Genomic DNA, 19,883 nt, shown 5'->3' with positions numbered 1-19,883 from the left:
TTTCAGAGTAATGGCGTCATTCAACAGCATAATGCTGTCTGTGGGGAAATGATAATTTAGATAGTAAATATCCCTTTGACATTGTTTTAGGGTGGAGTGTCAGTGCAAAGAATGGTCTCCAGTGTGCTTGAGTATATTCGTAATTAGTTAGTTGTTGACAGAAACTGCAAACTTTTTTACTAATCAACACGTCGCCATAGAGAGGGCAACAACACACGAAATTATTGCAGAAACCGTGAATGATAGGCAATCAAATGCAAACATCTTTCATAATGTGAAAAAAATAAGTTGAGCTTTGATGCATCAAATCCGACCTGCCCTTTCTCCAAATTATAATAATGTAAACCTTGTATACTATAACTAGAATGAATCCAACAGATGAAAGTGACCTGGTACTGCAATTTGCTAGAAAGACAAGTAAGGCTTTACGAATTTATTTTCTCATCAACATGTTTGTCCAGGTCGGTAATGACTAGTGCTATGACAACAGCATATTTTTTTTTAATGTTTTGATTTTCGAATATATATCCGACACAGTTAGACACAGTTAATCAACCAAAAACCACACAACTCTATATAAAAGCATATAAGATATAAACTGATACACACTCGAGAGTCAAAACAATGAAAAGAATATGCTGTTGTCCTAGCCCTAGTAATAACCAATACAAACAGTGATATATAGGGTGTTTTCTTAGCGAAGTTGAATTTTAAATTGGCAACTCTATTTTCTTTAATTGCAAATTTCGCAACTATCGGTTATTTTGAGTTCAGCTTGGTGTAACAATTCATTGTGAAGAGACTGACACCTGAGCAGCGTTTGCAAATTGTGCAAATTTATTCTGGAAATCATTTTGAAACATTTTATGAACGAATAATTTCATGAAATGGATCTGTCAACTGACCATCTTGTTCATGTGATTTAACCCCATTAGATTATTTTCTTTGCGCATATGTAAAGTTCCACATCTATGGTAATAAACCAAACACAATAGACCACTTGGAAGAAAACATTCAACATGTTCTTGCCGAAATACCGCCTAATCTAATGCACAGAGTTTGTGAAAATTGGACCTCTAGATTACACCATATACACATGAGCCGTGGGGGTCATTTGCCTAAAATTGTATTTTCTAATATATAAAAGGCAAAATAGGCGTGTGCATTTGTGTATGTCCACAAAAGGTTTTTTAGCTGGGGGTTCTCGCATCGGTTAGATTCCCGAAGAAGTTTTCTTATACTTCCTAGATCGTAATATCTCAGATTGGCAAACAGATATTGTCTCCATCTTTTTTTTTTGATCGAGTTTTAAAAAATTCCCTCCGTGCCGTTGTTTTGAGTGTGTGTTTATCTTTTTTGTATAAATAAAATGAAACTAATCGAACGCAAACGTCAACTCCTGGAGTATCTGTTCTATAATTGGTTCTTGGTCAATGTAGAGGAAACCCTCCATACTGAGACAATTACTATTTATTTGGATACTGTCAGAGTGCCTCCTGTTTTTGGGGAGATGCTTTTCTCCCACATTAAAAACGACCTTCGTAGGAGGTTTAAAAGCAACGCCAGTTCTGTAAGTCATCTTTTTGATTGACTACGTTTAATTTGAACACTTTACTCTTCCGGTTGCGTCATGGAGTAGGGGTAAGACGTCAGATTTTCTTTCACTTCCTTTTCCGCCTTCGTGTCACAGGTTCGAGTCTGCCTGCCTGCTACTACTTTTTTTTTTTTTTTTTTTTTTTTTACCGCCAAACACCTGGGCAAGTTTGAAAAAAAAATGCCCATGTTACTCACTAAGTTGCCTAGAATATGTATTCCATAATTCACAATGATCGGTTCATTAGTTTAGAAGTGAATTCTGTACACAGAAATAAATAAACATATGCACATATCGAACTTATACAAAAAGTATTATGAAAAGTAGTGCAGGAGCCCGGATTTAATATGATATGCTACACCAACAGCTATGAATTGACTAGTAGGGTAGACTAAACTCATGGGTCTTGGTATTATAACTAATCGAAAAAAAAACAAAAACACCAGTGTTTAGCTTATCCCAATGTTGTTTCAAGTCATCTTGAATTTTGAATTGGCAGCAAATATGTGAAAGCGATAGCTATCTAGGAGAATAGTGTGAGGAAGACATTAAATGTACCACCTGCAATAGCAAGGATCAGCTGATTGCCGATATCAAACCAGTTTTCATACGTCTCACAAAGGAACACCGTGAAGGCCGTGTGCTGTTGGTTCAAGTTTCGTTTGGAGGTCGTAATGCAGGTCAAGGCGGTTTCTTTGAATAAGCTGTATATTCGTAAACGATTCTCAAAGAGATGGTATTTATATTTTGAGAATATGTACATCAACTATTCGTCAATATATGACGTTTCTTATTTGCTTTCTAAAGATTGTCAAATTTATATTTGAGTGCCGTATAGGTCATAGGGTTCAGATGAAAAGCAAAGGAATGTTTAATTCGATGAGATTTTTTAGTTAAGATTTTTATGTTTAAAATAGTTCGTTTTTTAGTTAAGATTTTTACGTTTAAAATAGTTCGTTTTTTAGTTAAGATTTTTACGTTTAAAATAGTTCGTTTTTTAGTTAAGATTTTTACGTTTAAAATAGTTCGTTTTTAAATGCTGCAAATATGTGTGTTTGAAAAGCCCTAAGTAGTGAGTACGGTTAGGGTTAGAGTTGGGTAGCGAATGAGAGCGGGGTAAAGGTGGGAGATTGGTTTACAGCTTAAACTCAGCCATTTTAAATGAAAGATTTGCTTGGTTTCTAAATTATTTATGACATCTATGTTTTATCTGTTTTATTTATTCATTTATTTTTTATTTTTTTATGTGTGCCGAAAGAGAAAATGTCACCTATAAAAAAATCATTTCACCTTTTATCAAGAAATTTTAACACAAAAATAAAATCCCCTTTTATACCATACTAGCTGCATTTAGTCGACATTGCCCACCACCCTCACCAATTGACATAGCATATTTATTTTGGCTTTTATAAATGGCTAGCAGGGGTACCATAACCATATTAATTTGTTGTCTGATCTTTTGCATATTTCCCTTTAAGAATTAAGATTGTTTTTACATATTTCCCTTAAAGAATACTGTTTGATTTTACATACTTTCCTTTAACCTACCACTAACCCTAAGTCTGAGTAGCAATAATAATTTTAATAAATATTGTTTGATTTCATTATTTAATAATCTTCTCTATATAAATAAAATGAACTCATTTTTTCCCCTCCGACTTCGACCTTTATAGGACTGCACCTGCTTACATTTGGTGCAGCCGTATCGTTCACAAACTGAATCACGACATCTGCCGTATGTTATAGGCTTATTACATATCCAGAACCTCGCTGCTCGGAGTTTCCTATATTCTGTCTGGTGAGAGTCCACTGTAAAAATCGGTTATATTTAATGGAGGTAGTAAAGTAAACTCTCTCTACAAAATTCATCCTTCCACCGCCACTCACTTACACCGTTCCTGGCCGTTCACAGGAGACATTTAAAACCGAACACCGTTTAGAATTTATCTAAAAACTGGACTGGACTTACGCTGAAACGAAGCACGCTTACTTTGCCATAGGTTAGCATAAAACATAAACACAAATTATAAAGCATTTATTTTATTAGAATTAGTTTAAAACAGAACACAATCCGTTACCTGGAATTGAATTCACAATTACATTACTTCGATTTCGTTATAACACGCGTGTGAAAACCTGAACTGACATTTACGTGAGACGCACCAAACTTAATTACACAAACAAAACTTCCGTTTGGATCTTTCCTTTCCTTCTTTTTTTTTTCTTTCTTTCTTTCTTTCTTTCTTTCTTTCTTACCTTACGTTGTCTTTTTCGCTTTTTGGGTGATGGTGGTGGGGTTTCTTCCCTATGTTTCTCTTTCTTTCCATAAACATAAACACAAACTAAACGCTATACGTTATCTTGAATTGTATAACCGAAACGAAACGAAACAACCTGATATTCCAGGTTTTACTTACACTCTATCACTCTACGACTCTTACTTGTGTTTCCAACTCTATTTGTGCCACGTTCCTTTACTTTTTCACCGTACCACTTACCAGACGACATTCAGGTAAATAGAGTTATATATGCGGCGATATTCACGTACATGTAGTTCCCTTTTTGTTCTTTTTTCTTGGGCCCGGTTTACGTTACTACACGTTAGCCATGGATCGGGCGATCGCTGTCAGACGATAATACGACTTCTTTTTTTTAATTTTTTACTTTTATATTATGCTACCTTTCCACTAATTTCGGAATTCATACTCAGGGGACGGGTGACTTATTACATCAGTGGTTATTTATTTATTTATTACTTTTTATGCAATTTCTTACTTTTTTTCCATTGGCGGAAGTTTAGTTAAACCATTGATACAAAGCCTATCTGAATGTCAGCAGACGACATTCGAATGGGAAGAAACATGAAATACACATACTTACATTTTTCAGCGTACGATTCTTGGGGTTATTCAATGTTCTTGCATTTTTATTCTTTCCGGTTTGCAGTAGAACCTATCTTTCTCCACTTCTTATTTCGTTCTTTCTTTACTTCCTTTTTTTTTGGGGGGGGGGGACATCTACCAATGATTTTAACACACATTTTCCATTGCGTCATGTACGAAATTTTACTTTGTTGTTTTTTCCGAACGCCAATATGTTTTGTACTAACTAGGTGTTTTTTTTTTTTTACAATGTCTTAGCACTTCACTAGCAGTGTCAGAAATTTCGTGAAAATAGTGAATAATTCCACCCCATCTTTCCAAGCTTATAACTCCTCGAAAAAAAAAAAAAAAAAGTGTTTTTTTTTTTTTTTTAAAGGTTTTAAACTTCGGACTTTACACGTAAATTTCTAAAAAGGCGATTTTTTGGGGGTTTTAAATTTGAATATATTATTGATTGACCTTTTCTCTTCAATTTGTGATATATAAAACTCCCCGACATAAATTAATTATTTACTTTTTATTAGACATTTCAAAATGGGTGACACTTGGGGGGGGGGCGTGAATTTAAAAAAAACGTTTGTCTAAAATATTATATTCGGTTTATTGAATAAAATTTCACATTGACCCTGAAAATTAGAAAAATTGTGATAGATTTTTAAAGTTTAAAAATTGAAAAATATTGAGTTCGGAACATTCATTACTGTTTTAAACAAATAAAAAAAAAAAATTTCTATTACTTTTAAAACAACTGTAATAGTTTATTTTGGAAGTATAATCCATAAAGAAAATAAATAACCCACTTTTAACAGAGAAATTACGAGATTTTTATATTGTATTCGCAGTTTCGTGTTAGGGGTGTCAAAATTTCTGATACTGCTAGCACTTCACTTTACTAATTAACTCGGAAATACACCCAGAAAACTTTATTTTTCACGTGTACAAATACTTTTTTTCCCCTTTGGCACATTAAGTTTACTCCTTACTCTTTCGAATACAATAGAAAACTCATAGGAAACCTACAAAAAATTTAGGATAAATTAGCTTGCACAACTAAGTCCCTCATTTTTGCCCGCCCAGTTTGGCACAGTTTACATATTTGGGTCCTCCTGTTTGCCGGGGGGGGGGGCGATTATAACTTCCCCAAAACCGGGGTATTGGAAACATCCACAGCAATGTTTTTTGTTTTTTTTTCACAAAAATTGACCACTACAAGAACTATGATTATTTCCACTTTTTGTCCGCAATAAATAACAAATAAATATACATCATTACCCGTTTATTTCGTTTGCAAAATACAGTCCGATGTTTGCATTTACATAAACTTTACTCCCCTCATATATTATCTACATCGATTCATAATGTGGTAGACTCATACATTTCGTTCATTAATGGAAACGTTGAATTTATTTCTTTCGTCGGTAGAAGAGGGGGGGGCAATAAAAACATAAACTTAATTCTGTCAGTTTCTTCTTTTTCAGTTGAAAAGGCAATCAAACATGCCACCAAAAAAGACTTCCCTTAGTCGTAATACAACAGCAACCAGAAAAAGAAGTCGACAATGGGAACATTATGAACAGTCTCAGGAAGACACTTCTGGTACTTCCTTGAACGAAAATGCAAATCAGGACTATGGGTCACATCAAGTTACTTTTGACCCAGACTTATATGAGGCGGACCAGTCACAACCTACGGATATAAACACATATGTGGAACTTAGGGTTGCGCAAAACAGACAGGCTATATTAGAAGCAATGCAGAGACACACATTACGCACAACTGCTCCTAAATCATCTTTCTGGTTGCACGAAGGACGTACATATGAGGCTACACGTACTTATCAATTACGCTCAGATGTTCAAAGTGGCACATTGAGTAATGGGACACCTTGCAGACAATGCAAAGCAAAGAAATGGAATCGGGAATCACCAGGTATCTGTTGTTCTGGTGGAAAAGTTATTCTTCCAGATTTAGGTATACCTCCTGAACCATTACGCTCACTTATTGATAACAATTCAATTAACTCAACACATTTCTTGAACAACATCCGGAGTTACAATAACTGCTTCAGTATGACAAGCTTCGGTGCTGAACAAATACGTGAAGGAGCCTACATGCCCACATTTAAAGTTTGTGGGCAGATTTCTCATAGACTTGGTTCTTTGCTTCCCATTGATACTGGAAATCCACAGTATCTTCAAATATATTTCATGGATGATGATCAGCAAGAAGCTACGACAAGATGTAATTATGCTCCCAAAACAAAGTTTGACATTGTTCTTGATTTGCAAAATATGCTTCACTGAGAAAATAACTTTATCAAAAACTTCAAGATGGCTATGGAGCATGCTCCATGTGATGATTTCAAAGTAGTTATACATGCTGATAAAACTCCAAGACAAGAACATAAACGTTGTTTCAATGTTCCAGATGCACCTGAGGTTGCTGTTGTAATAGTCGGTCAAGAATTTCATCAGCGAGATATCATCTTGCATCGCAGAAACCATCAACTACAGCGTATTGCTGTAACACATTGGGCATATGATGCTTTACAGTACCCAATCATTCATTGGACGGGTCAAGAAGGTTATAATTTCTTTGTATGGCAGACAAATCCTCAAAATAAAGAGTTAGTAATAGGAAAAAAAATATCAGCTAATGCTTTCTACGCATTCCGAATTATGGTCCGTGACGACAGTTTTAATATTCTGATTAAATGTAGGAACCTATTCCAACAATACATAGTTGACATGTATGCTAAAATAGAGCATGAGAGGCTTATCTACATTAAAACTCATCAGAAGGAGCTAAGAGTTGCTGATTACATTCACTTAAGAGATTCTGTAAATATTGACGGCAACATTGAAAATGTGGGCCGTTTGACCATACTACCAGCAACATTTACTGGGGGACCACGATATATGCATGAACGCACACAAGATGCATTGGTCTATGTGAGAAAACATGGAACTGCTGATTTATTTATAACTTTTACCTGCAATCCCAAATGGCCAGAGATTGTGAATGAACTCCTTCCATATCAACAACCACATGATCGGCATGACCTCATAGCAAGAGTTTTTCATCTAAAGCTACGTGTCCTTATGGATTTACTTACAAAAGGAAACATTTTCGGAGTGGTTGTAGCATATATGTACACTGTTGAGTGGCAGAAAAGAGGATTGCCACATGCTCATTGTCTGGTTTGGCTTCAGCAAAAATTGAGATCCTCTGACATAGACTCTGTTATCAGTGCAGAAATTCCTGATCCTGTAACAGATCCAGTTTTACATGATATCATTAGACACAACATGATTCATGGACCATGTGGAACATTAAACAGCTCTGCACCATGTATCAAAGAAGGAAAATGCTCTAAGAGATATCCAAAGAAATTTTTAAATGAAACTCGGTCAGATCAAAATGGTTACCCATTATATCGACGATTGCCTACTGATGCTGGAGGCTTTGAAACAACAGTTACCCTCCCTGGGAATGCAACGTTTCATGTAGACAACCGATGGGTTGTACCATACAATAAACCCCTTTGTAAGATTTTTAATGCACATATCAATGTCGAATATTGTAATAGTGTAAAATCAATTAAGTACATTTGTAAATATGTAAATAAAGGCAGTGATTAAGCTGTCTTCACATTGGAAAATAATGCTCATGATGAAGTTAAGAGATATGAAACCGGCCGTTATATTTCCACTAATGAAGCCATTTGGAGAATACTTAACTTCCACATACATGCGCATCATCCCACAGTTATTCACCTCGCAGTGCATCTAGAAAATGGACAGCGGGTTTACTTCACTGAAAATAACGCAGCTGATAGAGTTGCACATCCACCTCCAACTACTTTAACAGCGTTTTTCAATTTGTGTAAAACAGACGCTTTCGCACGTACACTTCTGTATGCTGAAATTCCCGCTTATTATACATGGGACACTCATAATAAAATATTCAAGCGACGCTTACAGGGTAGGTCAGTTCAAGGCTACCCGTGTGTTAAAAAAACTGAAGTTTTGGGCAGGGTATACACCGTGCATCCAAATCATTTTGAATGCTTCTGTTTGAGACTGCTTCTACATCATGTTAGAGGTCCACAGAACTTTAATGATCTAAAAAATATTAATGATCAAATTATGAATACATTCAGAGATGCATGTGCTGCACATGGACTGCTTGATGATGATAACCACTGGGATGCTACATTACAGGAAGCATCTACATCTGCCTTGGCACATAATTTGAGACATTTGTTTGCTATCATGTTAACTACCTGTGCAGTATCTTATCCAACACGACTTTGGCATACACACAAAGAAGCATTAAGTGAAGATTTCCTTAGGGAACGCAATCAACATCCTGGGGCTGGTATAACTTTTACAGACAAAATCTTCAATACTGCTCTGGTTCATATTGAAGATATTACATATAAGATGAATGGTAAAACACTGACAGATTTGGGTCTTACCTCACCTGATAGATCTAATACACATCCTATTGTTACTGCTTGGACACGTGAAATTAGCTATCAACCACATGAGCAAGCATCAATTGTTCGGGATGGTATTGCAAAACTAAATAGTGAGCAAATTCATGTTTTTCGAACTGTAGTTAATACTGTTGAAGATCAGCAAGGTGGCCTTATATTCCTTGATGCACCAGGAGGAACAGGAAAGACATTTGTTACCAAGTTAATTCTTGCAAAAGTAAGGTCAGAAGGAAAAATAGCTGTAGCTGTGGCATCATCAGGTATTGCAGCAACCCTTCTTCCCGGTGGTAGAACAGCTCACTCCACATTCAAATTGCCATTATCATTAATAAAAGATTCTATTCCAATTTGCCATATAGAACGAGGATCAGATTCAGCTAAAATTTTATAGAATTGTTCCTTGATCATATGGGATGAATGTACAATGGCACATAAAAAAGCATTTGAAGCTCTAGATAAAACATTGCGTGATCTCAAGTCACGTGATGTTGTCATGGGTGGCATCACACTTTTATTATCTGGTGACTTCCGACAAACGCTTCCTATTGTTCCACGTGGAAGTCCTGCTGATGAGCTCGATGCTTGCATTAAATTGTCATATTTGTGGAAGTACATCAAGACTGTAACCTTATCTACAAACATGCGTGTCCATCTTAATAGTGACCCATTGGCTGATAAATTTGCTTCCATACTTCTACAAATTGGAGATAGCAAAATTCCAACAGACAAACATGGTAAAATTGTAATTACTTCAAGTATTGGATCAATTGTTTCCTCACTCGCAGAACTTTGTAACAAAGTTTACCCAAATATAGCTGCAAATTATACTAATCCTCAATGGCTAACAGAAAGAGCAATTTTAGCTCCAAAAAATGATATGGTACACATCATCAATGACCAACTGCTTGATGAAATTCCAGGTGAGGAACAAATTTACACTTCTCTAGATTCTACTGTAGATAATGACCATGCTGTACAGTACCCTACAGAATTTTTAAATTCTTTGCAATTACCTGGTATGCCACCACACAAATTAAAACTGAAATCTGGATGTCCAATTGTGTTACTCAGAAACCTTGATGCTCCACAACTATGCAATGGAACAAGATTATGTGTAACACGAATGCAACCTCATGTGATAGAAGCAGTCATATTGACTGGTGTAGCTACAGGCGAATTGACATTTCTTCCTAGAATACCAATTATTCCATCAGATTCAACAATTCCATTTAAAAGGCTTCAGTTCCCAATAAAATTATGTTTTGCCATGACAATAAATAAGTCGCAAGGACAAACCTTGGCAGTGGTTGGTCTGAACTTAGCTTCTTTTTGCTTTAGTCACGGACAGTTTTATGTAGGATGTTCACGGGTAGGTTCCCCACACAATCTATATATATTAGCACCAGAGGGTAGAACATCAAACATTGTGTATCCAAGAGCTTTATACAAATAGGAAAGCCAATTCTCCCTTCTATTATTATTTATAGTTATTTTTTGCTGTGAATTATCAGCATGGCAGTCTCATAAGTATTGTCCACACTCCACCCATATTCCTGTCAGGTCAATGTTTTAAAACTCTGATAGGAAATTCTTATGGGAAGTTTCTAATCTTTTTCATTATAGAATGTGTACCTTTTTCTATTCAAAATTTAATTTAATACAACCGTTCACTTCTTTCATGTTAAGTTACTTAAAATCACTAAACTCAGTTGCAGTGCTCCGTGGCATAGTGGTTAGCATGCCGGACAATTCACATTATATTTTCACATTCGCGCTGACCTACCGTAGTCTTTTTTTTTTTTTTTTTTCATAAACACCTAAAATGGATTTTCTTGGTGGCCGAGTTGTTAACATTGCATGTTTTTTTTTTTTCACACTTAATTTTCCAACTTCGCCCCAATACTCCGGGTTTGATCCTTCCTACTTACCTAACATTACTTTTTATTTATTAAACAATCCCCACCCCGGAAACAAACACCCGGGCAACGATTTTTTTTATTCTTTTGTTTTGATTTACTCAAAACCGCACACACCTCGAAACATCCGAGCAACGCCGGGTACCCCTGCTAGTTCATTTATAAAATAAATTTTTAAAAAAAATTGTTCAAAAAATTAAAAAAAAAAATTATTTGCAAAATTATCTCCCAAAATACAAATTAATGCACAAAAATAAGAAAAAACTAATATTTACAAAAAACAACAACAAAAAAAAACAACAAAAAAAACAATCAACAAAAATCCGACGACAACATATTATGATAGATCAATGTTGAGAAACCAGAAATTATAGAAATGCTAGTTTGCATAAATGGAAAACTTTGAAAAAAAAAGCAATGTTCGAAAACGTGATTTAAAATTGCAGAAGGATATTGTAAATGAGATCCATGAATCCATAGTCAAAAGACAAAGTCTGATGAATTTGTCGATAAATAAAAAGTAAAAAGTGTGTAATACTGACGCGAATAAATCAATCGTAATATTGACGCGAATAGATCAGAATTTAAAAATGCTTAGAAAGTTCAAATTTAAATTATAAATAGAAACATCTTGCCAGAGAATTAATCCGCCATTGGCAAGTGTGATAGCAATATAGTGTGGATACTTCAACTGTCGATTTAAAATAGATTAAAATAATTTTAATTTAAATCAACAGATTCATACATACGTTTTCTGTTTATAATACAGCACCAGTCAATTATTTACAATGAGGATATGCTTCAGTAGTGGAGGGATCTCCTAATCATACATTGGTAGTGGGGTATATGCCGCCATACACCGCCCGATGCATTAGCACGGATAAAATAATTAAACGTTTTCAAAGTACCAATTTTGCAGCACCCCCCCATCCCAAAATAAAAAGAAAATAAGAGCGTACATGATAATGGCTCAGTTCGACACCTATTTCGCCAATTCACATGAATCAACAGAATCCTAGAATTTTTTTTTGATTCCGTTGTTGGCAAAGATTTCGTACAGAAAGTGACCCCATCAAGATTGTCAATATCCATAAGTGAAAGTGTTGCTATGGAACCGATTGGATTCGAACTTGGCACGATAAGGTTGTCAGTTTGCATTATCATCCACTTCAGCATTGCCATCTCCTCAATTCTGAAGATTCGTTGTTTTACATTCCTTGCAGCTTGTGTGCAAACAACGTAAAACAATGTAAAACAATGTAAAACAACGTAAAACAATGTAAAACAATGTAAAACAACGTAAAACAATGTAAAACAATAGAGACAGATAAAAATTCAAATGTGGAGAAAGTATATTTGGATGTCGAAAATATTTAAGTTGTTCAAGAGTTCTGTTACCATGGTGATACCATTGGAGCACAAGGAGGAGCAAGTGCTCATGTTAATACAAGAGTTATGAGTCGATGAAATAAGTTTGGTGAACTTCTGCTATTACTAACCAGCAGAGCGTCAACTAAAGGAAGAATCTATTAGAAATATGTAAACATATGTGATAGTGGATGGAAGTGAAACCTGGTCTATTGTGAGTTGAGGACATGCGTTGCATGGAAAGAAATGATATGAGAATGATACAATAGATGCCTTATATAAGTCTTAAAAACAAGCTTAAATCTGATGACCCCAGAGGAAGATTAAATCTGGACAGTATAAGGAAATGTGTATAGAACGGGAGATTTCGAGGGTATGGCCATGTTCGAAGAATGGATGGGAGTTAGTAAGTTAGCAGATGTAGAACAATTTAGTAGGGTTTAGTTGACAGGGGTTGACCAAGGAAGACATGAAAGGTAGTGATAAGGATGGACTAGAAACAAAAGGGGATAAATAAAGACTTGGCCTGTTTGGAAATAAATTTGTAAAAGCCGTCTAACATATGTCAGCATGTAAAATGGGCGTTAAACCAATGAGGAGGAGGAGGAGGAGGAGTTCAGTTAACATATTCAATAATGAAAATGATATTGGTTTGTTTACAAAGAATAGGAATGAGGTTCATATATTATAGATACTTGTTAGAAAGGAAAGAGATGAGTAAGCATTATATCAGATGAAACAATTAACTTTTATACGCATAACATTTCAGAATTTTTCAGCTGAGGATTGATAGGTTGTATTATTTAGATTATTCGGACTACTATTCTCATCTTCGTTGTGATTTTCATAACGTTTCGGCCCTCCAATCCCCACCCCGATCCTTTTCATGTGCATCTTTTTGAATTTTGGGAATTTTTATGTCAAACTCAGAAACCTATACGAAATTTCAAACTAAAATCTTTAATTCACGGAGGTAAATTATTTTCATTCCGTCAGCCATAACCTTGCAGAAATGTTAATTATTTTTATGTTAGTCTAGATTGTATTTCTTTTAGTCTGTCTGTCTGTTTATCTATCTGTCTGTTCCACTTTTTCTCAGAAATTACTGGGCTGATCTGGCGAAAGTTTGTATGGACCTTTGTTATGATAAGGTGCAGCAAACTGAGTATTATGATATCCATTCGATGCACGGATAAAGATTAATAGGGATTAGTATTTAATGCTAAAAGGAGCACAAATTTAATCATATTCAACCATTAATTTGGTATAAAGTACTCATTCTAAGTCAACGGGCTATAACTTTTGTCCGTTTTTAATGGGCCAAAATGTTTAATCTTATTATAATCGTCTGTAGTAATGATTGAACCTTCAATCTCTAAAAGACTGTCACTTAAAAATTGATCGTCAATTAGCTGTTACACCACGAGTCCATTCTTATCTAAAAAAAAAAAAAAAAAAAAAAAATCTGAAACTTAATTTTTAATGCGTTTTTATGCAGTAAAATGCTGACGCCGACATATAACATTAAAATTAGACAATTATACTTTCAGGAGGTATTCATTGTCTCAGAGGATAGAAACGATGTTCTCATCTGTTACAGGAAATATTCAGAACATGTATATCCGGTTTGACTAACAGATTCAGCACAATTTACAGTTTCGTTTTATGAGAAAAGGGTGAAAAGGAGAGAGAAAACGAGAATGGTGGGGGGGGTAGAAACAGTGTCAGCAAGAAGGGATTGCACTTTCTCATTGGATAATCATAAAAAAAAACTTTATTTACAACAACGTAAATATTTAATGAATTTTTTATATTCACTGCCATAAATTTTTCATGGCTGAAGTAAACTATACATATCTAGGTCAAGATTGATATTTACAAATTTTAGGAAGAAATAGCAGTCTAAAATACCGCCTTCTGCTCATTTCTAGTTACATAACTGTAATCATATCTACTTCTTGCCATTATTCTTATGCAGAGGGAAGTAGGGCGAGGCAGCATATTCAAACTATTTGCCTTTCTAATAATATTTCTCAGTACTAGAACTTATACCCGAGTCTTTATATATGTATATATATATATGTGTGTGTGTGTGTGTGTGTTTATAAGACTCACACTTCTGCTGTAGATAATGATGATGATTGCAAATTTCACACATTTTACAAATAAATGGACGTAGAAATCAGATGAAAAAAATCGAACAGATTTCAGATGCTGGAAGCATGTAATAATTGATCTGCCATCATTATATATATGTGCGTATGTATGTATATGTATGTATGTATACATGTGTACGTATATGTGTATATCTATGTGTATATGTATGTATATATGTATGTGTGTATACATATTTATGTGTGTTTATATGTATATATGTATATATATGTTTGTGTGTGTGTATGTATGGCTATGTATGTATATATATGAATATATATATGTATGTGTATAAATGCATATATATGTATGTGTATGTATATGTAGGTAAATGTATGTGTATGTATATGTGCATATATGCGTATGTATATGTTTATTTGTATGTGTATATGTGTGTTTGTATTTGTATATGTGTATGTATATGCGTATGTATGCATGCGTGTATGTATGTGTATGTATATATGTATCTGTGTGTATATATGTATGTATGCGTGTATGTATATATATATATATACATATATATACATATATATATATATATATATATATATATATATATATATATATATATATATATATATATATATACCAATAACCGTCTTCAATGTTATGTCTGCTTGAGCGTGTGAATTCGCCGGCAGGATTAAGACAAAAAGTCATTTTCGGGCTCATGGACTTTAAGTGTCTGAGGGAGTGGCACTCGTCTGACAAGACGTTGCAATCATACATATATATATATATATATATATATATATATATATATATATATATCCACTGGCATTCACCATAGGCGTGTTGAACCAGTTTCCCCTGAAGGAGAACGTCTCTAGGGAATATCAAATTCACAAGCAGTTCTCAGTTGCATGTATATCCCGGTTTGGGAAATGACAATGGCATGTTTTTGCAGTTCTTGCAGGGAGGTGTTGACGCCCCGGTATTCCCAAATGGTCACTGATCTGATACTGACCAGGTTCAACGCTGCTTAACTTTGGTGATCTGGAAGCCTGGAAAGACTACTTCACTCAATGGTATGAATATATTTGGGATATAATCGACACTAAATTATATAAGCCACACATGGAAGGTATAAAAAAATAAACCTGGAAATATCTGTGTAGTCTTATATGAAAATAAAGGATTTGCTAATATAAATTCACCTAAAATATTAAATAATAAAAAAAAAAAAACACACAATTACTACCAAATGATTTAGGACAAAAAATCAACAACCAATAGTTACATATAAACTAGGTTCGACCATACGTAACAAGGTGTTCAATTATATATATATATATATATATATATATATATATATATATATATATATATATATATATATATATATATATATATATATATATATATATATATATATATATATATATATATATATATATATATATATGCATATAAAACGGTTGAACATATTAATATAAATAATGATATTAAAAATATTCCAGAATGGAAATGTAATTCCTCCCCTTTGCGTAATAGTGAGATAGAACATAATTACAGGCAATTTAAAGAAAGTAAAAACAAAAAACAAAACAAAAAAACCCTCTAAATTAAGAAAACTCCTTAGTCAAAGTCGCAACTATTGAGAACTTAATATCTTAATTATACTAAATGCATTAAAGAAGTAACTAAAGTACTAGAGAGTTTTATTATGTTTATGGCAAATAAATATAAATTATTACAGTCTACGTTTGATACATGGAAGAAAAATGTGCTTGAATTCATAAATAAAAAAGTTGAACGTACAAAAAAATTTAAACACTCTAAAAAACCCAAACTAATCCTCTCCTTAGAAATTCAGAAATACTTAAGGAACTTAAAATACTTCAAGATAAGTTTGTAATAGTTCCTATTAATAAAGCGGCCAATAATATAGCTTTTATATGTAAAAAATATTATATACAACATTTATTGTTAGAAGCAGGAATTGTAGTTAAAGTTTCAGATACCTATAAATTAAGTAATAATAATTTAGATAGCATTATTCTGAATAATAGCATTATTAACGATAAAGTAGGACTAAAGTTAGAAGAAAAAAAAAACTTTCATGTATGCATTGGATACCTAAAATGCACAAAAATCTAATTAGCGCTAGATTTATTGTAGCCTCAAAGACATGCATTACCAAACCTTTAAGTAAAACTATATCTAAAGTGTTTAAATTAATTATAAATCAAATAAATAATTTCCACCAGAAAAGAAAATTCTATAGTAATATAAATCTATTTTGGGTGGTAAATAATTCACACCAAGTAAAAGAAAAATTAGATAACATAAATTCTAGAATAAAAACAAAATCTATAGCGACTTATGATTTCAGTACGTTGTATACTAAAATTCCACACGAAGAACTTATAAAAGAATTAAATAACATTGTAAATCTAGCTTTTGCAGGCGGTAAAGGTAAATATGTAGACTTTTAAGATTTTAAAGCTTTCTGGTGTAAAAATAAAAATGGTAACACTAGTCTTACCAAAGGTATTTTAAAAATACTATAAGTCATCTTATTAAAGAAAGTTATTTTCAAATAGGAAGCAAGATATTACTTCAAATAATAGGCATTCTAATGGATTTAGATTCTGCACCAATTTGAACAAATCTTTATTTACAAAGACTGGAGTATATGTATATGTCATCACAAATAAAATATGATATATCCAGAATATATAGTTTTTATGATTGTAAGAGATTTATTGGCGATCTTAGATGTATAAACGATAACGAGGGATTTGAAAAGAAATAAAGACCTTAAAATATCCAAAGGAGTTAGAATTAAATTGTGAGCATAGAGGAACACCAACTACATTTCTGGATTTAGATATAATAATTGAGGATGGAATTTTTGTTTATAAAATATTTGATAAAAGAAATCCTTCCCCTTTCAAATAGTTCGTATGCCGCACAAAAATAGTACCTTCTCTCTATATATGTTTTACAGAAGCATTATATTAGAGTTTCTGAGAATAGCTCGCGTTACCTTAAAATTAATAGATTTTATACGCCAATTTATACCTTAGTAATAAGGATGATTGGTGCTAATGCACTTACTAATCCGTGCTATTTTTAAAAATAGTATTTCCACGTTTAATTAAAGTTTTATGATATGTTTTTTTTATTCAATTGTAAGGTTAAAGTACAGAATAGATACAAAACACCATCCCCTCCCCATGTTAAGAATGGCTTTTTAAATAATAACGTTATTATTTCAGCACGGATCAATAAGTGCATGCGTACCAGATGATTAAACAAGATGGCGATAAAACTAAAATATTCACACAGTTAAATAAAGCATTTGTTCGTTATCATGATGTTTTTGAATCGTATAAAAGTAATCAGAATATATTAATAAAGGAACTCCAGAACTATATTAGTAATATATAAAGTGTAAATTAAAAAAAAAATGAATATATATATATATATATATATATATATATATATATATATAAATATTTTCAACTTGTATATATTTTAATAAGTAAATAGGAAAGTAAATGCATAATAATAAAAAAAGCACTAATAATAGCAGGGAGTGATGAATAGTATGATGGATTAATCCGAATCATATAAATACAACAAACTAGTTAATTAAAAAATATATCCCTTTTGAATTTGGAGACAGGGACGAATGTCACAGGTAAGAAATACTATTTTATAGCATTAATAGGTTAGCCAAATTAATCCGGAGAAGGAAACTAGATTCAATATCTGAAACAATTTTTTTTTATTTCTGTGATTAAGGGAGGTAGTGTTTGATCAACACTGCTGGGGAGCCATGATTTGATATACTGTTTTGTTTTTAAATTCCCGAAACTTAATAAAACATGGTAAACAACTGATGATCCATGAAATAACATTATGACTATATATATTCTATAGCATTCTAGTTATTTCCTATTTGATATCGGCCATCATTATCATTATAGGGTAAACTGATACACTTATTGCAGGGATAATGGACTTACTCAGAGACTACGAATACGTCTTGAGTAGTGATTTGTAGTAGCTATGGCCCCCAGAATCACGAGGAGTATTTCTGTATCTTACGTTTGTTAATAAATTGTTGATAATTATGCCACCGTGTTTGTCTTGATTATCACCGGCTTGCAAGACTACAAGTATAAACTTGATTAAATTTAAAAAAAAATCAAATGGATGAAAAGTATTTAATAGATGGCCCTTCTAATCTTGGCTATAAAATTCAAGAAAAGCTGAAAGACCCGGCATGGACGGCTATTTTAGCTAGTTTTTTTTTTTAAATATATATATATAATAAAGCTCTGATGGTATCATGTGAAGGTCGTATGACGATGTCTACCTCTTTAATAAATAAAGCCTAAAAAATAGTATTTAAATAAAGACTTCCCAAGAAGAGAAGCAAAGTAAAGTCATTAGACTGAGAAATCTCTTTTTTGACTGATCCAAATGGATGTAAAGGATTTGCCGTGATCAACTCGCTTAAACCAAAATGGCTAAGCTTTCACTCCAGGTAGGCAAAGAGAGAGGATAGGAATGATGGAGGGGAGGAATGGGGGAAAGGAAAGAAAAAAAAACGGTTGACTATGAAACTGACCGATTCACTAATGCTAGTCTGGAAGAAAATAAAAGTACAAAGCATGGCGTGATTAATGACTATTTTTTATGAAATAATAGGATCTGCCAACTGGTGTGACGTGGAAATGTCAGCGAAGCTCAAAGCTTAATTTGTTAACGGTGGACCGTCATACAGAAGTGCGGATTTCCAATAAAAGATACCTGATGATGGAGAAAGAAATTCAAGAAGAGGCTTTTCTGTCATTGTAAAGAAACTATATACAGGATAATCATGCCCCACCTCCGTTAGATTACTAAAGTTAAGCGACGTTGAGCTTGTCCAGTATTAAATGGGTGACAATTTGAGAATACCAGGTGTTGTATGTGCTCTCCGCTTATCTCGGCATAGTTTCGAGTTGTCTTGCACTTCTTGCTACTGGAGCCAAGCAGTACTGACTCAAGAGAAGTGTGGTTGGAGATTATGCAACCTTTGCTTTAAATTAAATGTGCAGCCTCACAGTAGCTACCCATTGTCTCTAAAGATAGAACGAAATCCATATATATATATATTGAAGATGATGTTGCTGTTGATGATGTAGATGATTTTTTTGATACTGAAGTTAATGAGGATATGGAGCATGTTCAACTCCCAACTCAGGATGCCCCGTATAGACCTGATACATGATAATAACATTAGCCTCTTGCGTCTCACTGGCAATGTGCCTTGAATAAAAGTTTTAAACAGTTGCTCGAAATCATGGCACTGAAAAAAGTATATCTATTGATTTCTGGTGTATATATGTATATATATATTTGAATTTTGTCAATATTGAATAGGAACTAAATTATCCGACAGATGACAGGGTAAAAATAAATCTTACAAAACTGATCATAAAGTTGAAACTGAAAATAGAAATTATTTG

General features: G+C 33.4%; 1 protein-coding gene across 7 annotated transcripts in view; it reads right to left on the bottom strand.

The window, feature by feature from the left end:
• Nucleotides 1–19,883, bottom strand: part of LOC145245959 (3',5'-cyclic-AMP phosphodiesterase 4C-like) — a 1,213,142-nt gene that overhangs the window by 1,087,262 nt on the left and 105,997 nt on the right. The window lies entirely within an intron of this gene.

This window comes from Euprymna scolopes, chromosome 23 (genome assembly GCF_053919585.1).
Source record: "Euprymna scolopes isolate OS-2025 chromosome 23, ASM5391958v1, whole genome shotgun sequence".
Lineage (NCBI taxonomy): Eukaryota > Metazoa > Mollusca > Cephalopoda > Sepiida > Sepiolidae > Euprymna > Euprymna scolopes.
The sequence above is the reverse complement of the archived record's forward strand: the minus strand, read 5'-3'. Positions and strand labels throughout refer to the sequence as shown.